The 5,801-nt window shown below is 39.4% G+C and overlaps 1 non-coding gene across 1 annotated transcript; it reads left to right on the top strand.

The window, feature by feature from the left end:
- Window positions 1–409: 409 nt before the first annotated feature.
- Window positions 410–522, top strand: LOC121920096. Its single transcript, XR_006101639.1, has one exon. It is a non-coding gene; the product is annotated as a U5 spliceosomal RNA (small nuclear RNA).
- The last annotated feature ends 5,279 nt before the right edge of the window (window positions 523–5,801 follow it).

Below are 5,801 nucleotides of genomic sequence, written 5' to 3'. Positions count from 1 at the left end.
TTTTTTGTCCAAGACTTGCCAGCAGGCGAAATCTGGCAATCCAGATTCCTGAAGCTCAAAGCAGATTCAGGCTTCAGATCAGAATACATTGGCCCTCTTTATCTATGGATTCTGCACCCACAGACTGAACAATCTATGTCTTGAAAATACCCTCCCCCCCTTTTCTCCTCAAAAACCAAATCTTGATTACATTATTATATATAAAATGGTGAAATTTTACTATGCCATTGTATATAATGGAACAGGAGCATCCATAGATTTTGGTATTCATGGAGGTGGGGTCCTGGAACCAAATCCCAGCAGGTGCAAAGGGTTCACTGTACATTGGGTCGAGACCAACACAAATGAATCAGGAAGATCCATTTTGAATTAAGAGGCCCCAGCAAAACTATAACAATAGAGGTATCATATACTCTGGTTTCTCTTCAGATCGTATAAATCTTTCGCCTTTTACTAAAGATTTCCGTGGAGAGGAACATTTATGAGTTTGTAACCAATTTTTTGAGGCTAAAAAAGGAGCCCTGGTGGCGCAGTGGTTAAATGCCTGTACTGCAGCCACTCACTCAAGACCACAAGGTTGCGAGTTCAAGACCAGCAAAAGGGCCCAAGCTTGACTCAGGCTTGCATCCTTCCGAGGTCGCTAAAATGAGTACCCAGACTGTTGGGGGCAAATTAGCTTACTTGCTAATTAGCTTACTTGCTGTTCACCGCTATGATCTTTGGAATAGCGGTATATAAATAAAACAAATTATTATTAATTATTATTATTATCATACTAGGATTTTTGTTTGTTTGTTTGTATACTGGAGCTATATGTCATTTTATTTTAAAACCTAAAACCTTTTAAGACAATGTAATGAAAAAATGACATTCTACTGGTAACATAAAAGTAATGTGTGTTACCCTTTTCAACACTGCAGTGAATAATGGTAAGTGGCTGTATGTCAGATTCTCTGATGAGCAATGGGGATTAATTACCTTTAAAAATTAGTCTTCTAAGGCTTGGCAGGGAACGTGGATCTCTGTTTCTTTCTTTCTTGGTCTAAATACTCCAACATATATATTTCCACAATTAGACTGAGATGCTTATGCAGTCCAATAACAGAGGCCTTTCTCTATCTTAGTGCAGGAAGCGTGGGCCTCTTTTGTTCATTTCTTCCAATCTTGGGAAGACCTTTACCTTCCGTTCTTCATAATTTCCTAAACTCTGATGATTTTTATTGTATTTCTCCTGAGACAGAAGACATTTTCCAGAAGTCTTGCCTTGCTGCTCCTGTAAGAGCAGTGTTTCTGTTTCAACCCAGTTGTCCAAATAGGAACCTCTAAGGATGTCAGCATTTTGAAACAGCAGAAGAAGCCTGTTAGACAATAATAAAATTATGGCTGCCTTCCTGTTGGCATACAATGGCATAATTTGGCATACAATGGCATAATTTGGATTTATACCATTGCAACTCACTTTTTTGATCATTGTAGAGGTTAGAATTCACTATGGAGATCTCTTCAGATCTTATCGCTCTGTGTCTAGCTACAGGAAACTAGCTGAATAGTTGTCTGCTATTCCCCCATCCTACACCAACCAAGAAATGGTGAGGTTCAGGGGACTGCCACTGAGCAAACTCTTAGCTTTGTCTCCTGATAACAAGATCTCAGTTTATGTATTATTTTTGTACTACCATTTTTTCTCAGAGATCAAGAACAAGAACTCTTGAAGAAGATTAGGCTGAGTTTAAGGACACATCTGGGGAATTTTTCCTATATTCCTGACCACCCTTCATTCTGTTCATCTGGTGCCATGATGATACAGTAACCTGTGTAGCAATCCCACATGCAGGCAATATTGCCATCTCTCCACTCCACCTCCTGATATAGATTCCCACATCTTCAATATCATGAGGCAAGAAGTCCAACAGGCCATGCTTCCCCTATTTCTCCAGCTGCACCAGTTGGATTTCTCACTGCTACAATGCCATTAAAAATACAAAACTTTCTGGGAGGAGGAGATGGTAACCCTTGAGATAAGAAAAAGAGCAAGAATATTAGGGAGGAATGGCTAAAGCATGTAAATCTGTAAGGAAAGCATATCAGCTCACATTTATTTATTAACTACATCATTTTTATCCCATATTTGGTCAGAATGCCTCGAAGGTGATTCAGAAGCCAGCATTGTTTAAAAACACATAACAAAGAAATATGAACAGACAAAGTATCCAGGGTTGGGGGAGCTCAACACTAATCTTTATACTTCAGCATATCAGCCAAAGGAATCTGAAGAGGGCTCTTTGAAATAGAGCTGTTTTTACCTGGTACCTTAATTACATTAATGGAGGAGCAAGAATGAACAATCCCAGGCATCCCTCCATGACATTACACTCAATGGAAGGACCTTGAACAAGACGTCTGAAGAAGAAAATCTCATAGAACATGATGTGGAAAAAAATCAGTTTTTAAAATTGGAAAAATATTGCTTTATATATTTATCAGTTAATTAATTATAAAATGGGTTTCATTAAAATGAGAAGACCGAGTCAGGAAGGATAATAAAGCAGCAAGAATGTTGTATACTTTTCTTCCAGTATTTGAATACAATCCAAACTGTTCTGGATTATTTTTCTTTACAGAAAATTAGGTGGGACACACACACATTTTTCTCAACAGAGATCCTTGAATTCTGGGAGAAAACTCTGCAAAAATATTTGCTTTGTCATACAGCTTGGCCAGCAACTATTTGACCTTGAATGCACTTCTACTTTAAGGTATCTTTGGCCTAGACCATGTTTAAGCTCATCATCATTAGGGTATTACATTAGGACTAGAAACTGCCTTGGCACCAACCAAATCCAGCTCCTACTTGAGTCAACCCATTGAGTCAGTGGAGCATACATAAATATTGATTTATCATTGTTCTCATTGACCCAATGGATCTAATTTAGCGGTGCTTAGTTAGTGACCCAAAGGTAATCTGAACCTATTGTTGGGTGAATTCTCAAACACCAGATTTCTTCTAGGTTCCTTCTAGAATGCAATATAGTAGGTGGACCCTGAATCAGCTAAGGAAGGCAATGACTCACAAGCAAATGTTAACATTGATCAAGGGGGAGGGCTCCTAAAAGAAGCACTGACACACCAAATGCTTGTCATTTGCAAGGTTTTATAACTCACTGTGAGTTCATGACAATCAAACCAGTTGGATCCCTAGGAGTTAGATTAAACATAATAAACCAACTATAAATCTGACTCCTCATTACCTTAACCACTGGTAACTGTTAATGTACAACTGATGAAAAGTTGGCTGTATTCCAGACTAACAGTGCCTTTGCCCACCTAACCTAAAATGGAGCCACAATATAATGGATTAATTGCCATAACTTTATTTAATATATAAGAAAATTGAATGTGCAGTAATTTATTTGCCATACTGTATTAGGTATTGCTGCATATCCTGAAATCATGTTTATTAATATATTACAAACCTGCATGCAATTTTTACAGATTTGATTATGTTCCTGATAATCATTGAAATAGATTCCCCACTTGTTTCAATTTCATTGTAACTTGTGCAAATGTATCAGATAGCATCTCAAAACCTCATTTGATTGCTATATTGTGAAGAAATATTTTTTAAAAAACAACATCTTTTCTCTTTATCTGTTCAGTGTATCTTCCCCACTATATGCTTATAAATTGTGTTTGAAAGTCTCAATTTTTCTTGTAAATTCTCAAAGGGATTCCTATCCAATTTCATGCATGTTATCCTTTCTAGCTAGAAAGTATTGTATGAACTCAGATTCATGTGTTAAAATGACAGTGAAAGAGAATGGCAAAATAGTTTTGCTTTTAAAAACATCATCCACAGATGTACATGTTTCCCCCCCAAACTTTATCTCATAAAAGATAACAGAGTACCTGCTTCTTTGAGTGTGTATCTTAAACATAGGTATTATATTTACTGGGTAATGAGGTCCACTTAGCTTTCCCTCACTACTCGGTAGAGAAAGTGTCAGTATATTTAAAACTGGAATTTACACAGAGCTAAATTAAGGCTATAATTCTAAATGCACTTATTGGGGAGTAAATTCAATTGAATCTAATGGGATTTACTTCTGAGTAAACATATATAGCACTTCACCATTACTATATGGATTGATATTATAAACCTGGTTATGGAATTTAAGAGAAAGGTTGGGCATTGTGATCAAGCTGATTGCTCATGATGGGATTTGTAGTCCAAGATATCTGAAGTGTATCAGCTTCTGGAAAGTTCAACTTGTACTTAAAGTCGCAAAGATAAGATTGAAAATGTCTGGGAAATATTTGAGGAAATAGGGTCTCTACAGATGGGCGGCTAAAGCCGCCCCTTTTTGCCCCAAATGGAAGCTGTGGCAACCACATGCTGTGGCCTCTGGAAGGAACAAAAAGAAACTCTGAAGTTTCTTTTTCATCCCAAAAGAGGCGTCATAAGTGTGATGGCGCAGCATTATGATGCCCTTCTGAACAGCGAAATTTGGACACTGCACTTGGTGTATATCATCATGGTGTGAGCCGTGTGGACTGGTGTGCACCATAATGGCAGCTGGGTGGTGCAGTAAGGGCTTTGAGCGTGCAAATGCTCAGCCCTCACCTCACGTACAGGCCAGCACAAACTGCTGATCTGTACATCCCCATACTTAGGAGGAGGGACTGAAATAGGATATAATAACAAATCAGGTCAAGAGATGATTTCTAGCTTGTTCAGATAAAAGTTTGACTCCATTGTAGATTGGTCTAAATATGCCTTTAAAATGTTTAATAAGTTAAATAACTATGCTGCATGGAATCCTTTTGTCCCCTGCATGCACAAGCGTTTCTTGGCAAATGCCCTTTAGTGCGAGTCATTTAGAATCAGAGCAAAAGCCGTCTCTTTTGAAAAACCCGGGTTCCGCAAAATATGAACTTGCCCCCGATCATGAACGGGTCAAGTTCAGGGGAGGGATTTAGGCCAGAGGGAGGGCAGTGGGCAGGGTATTCCCTCCCCTTCATCAGGGTGAAGGAGGAGGTGAAGGAGGAAGGATGGAAAAAAAGGGAAATCAGGGTGACAGGCTGCAAAAAAGGGTATCAGGGTGACAGGAGGCAAAGGGACAGGAGGCAAAAAAGGGGAATCAGGGTGACAGGAGGCAACAGGAGGCAAAAAAGGGGAATCAGGGTGACTGACGGGGGTTGCAAAGGGCAGTCAGAGGGAGAGCAGAGGGAGGAACTGGAAAAAGTGACGGAGGAGCGGAAGAAGGGGGCCATGGGGGGCATTCTGTAATGGAGCAGGAGGAGGAGAAGGAAGAGGCAGGAGGAAGGGTCAGTTCAGGGCAGGTCAGAGGGAGGGCATGAATGGAGCTCACACCAGGCAGCTTTCCCCTTTTTAAATTTTTTTAAAAATTATTTTTGACAAAAAATATGCATAGTTTTTTCTTCAGGGAGGGTTGGAAGGAAGGAGGAGGAGGAGGATTGCCAAGGGAAATCGGGCTGCAGGGCCATGCCAGAAGAAGGATGTAGGGAAATTGGGCTGCAGAGCCAAGAGGAAGGAACCTCTCTCTCTTTTTATTTTTTATTTTTTTATTTTTGACTGTCTATGCGCATGATTTTTTGGGTGAGATAGAATGTGTGTGTGCTTGTGCTACTTTCATTTCCTCTTGCTCTTGGAACAGCACCTTATAAGAGCCTTTATTATTATTAATATTATTATTTGTGTTATATGCGGTTGCTACAATTAGAATGCCTGCACTACTACATTTCCCTTTCATTTCCTCTTGCTCTTGGAATTTAAGAGCCAT

This window comes from Sceloporus undulatus, chromosome 1 (assembly GCF_019175285.1).
Source record: "Sceloporus undulatus isolate JIND9_A2432 ecotype Alabama chromosome 1, SceUnd_v1.1, whole genome shotgun sequence".
Lineage (NCBI taxonomy): Eukaryota > Metazoa > Chordata > Lepidosauria > Squamata > Phrynosomatidae > Sceloporus > Sceloporus undulatus.
Note: the sequence above shows the minus strand (reverse complement) of the source record. Positions and strands in the feature narration are given on the sequence as shown.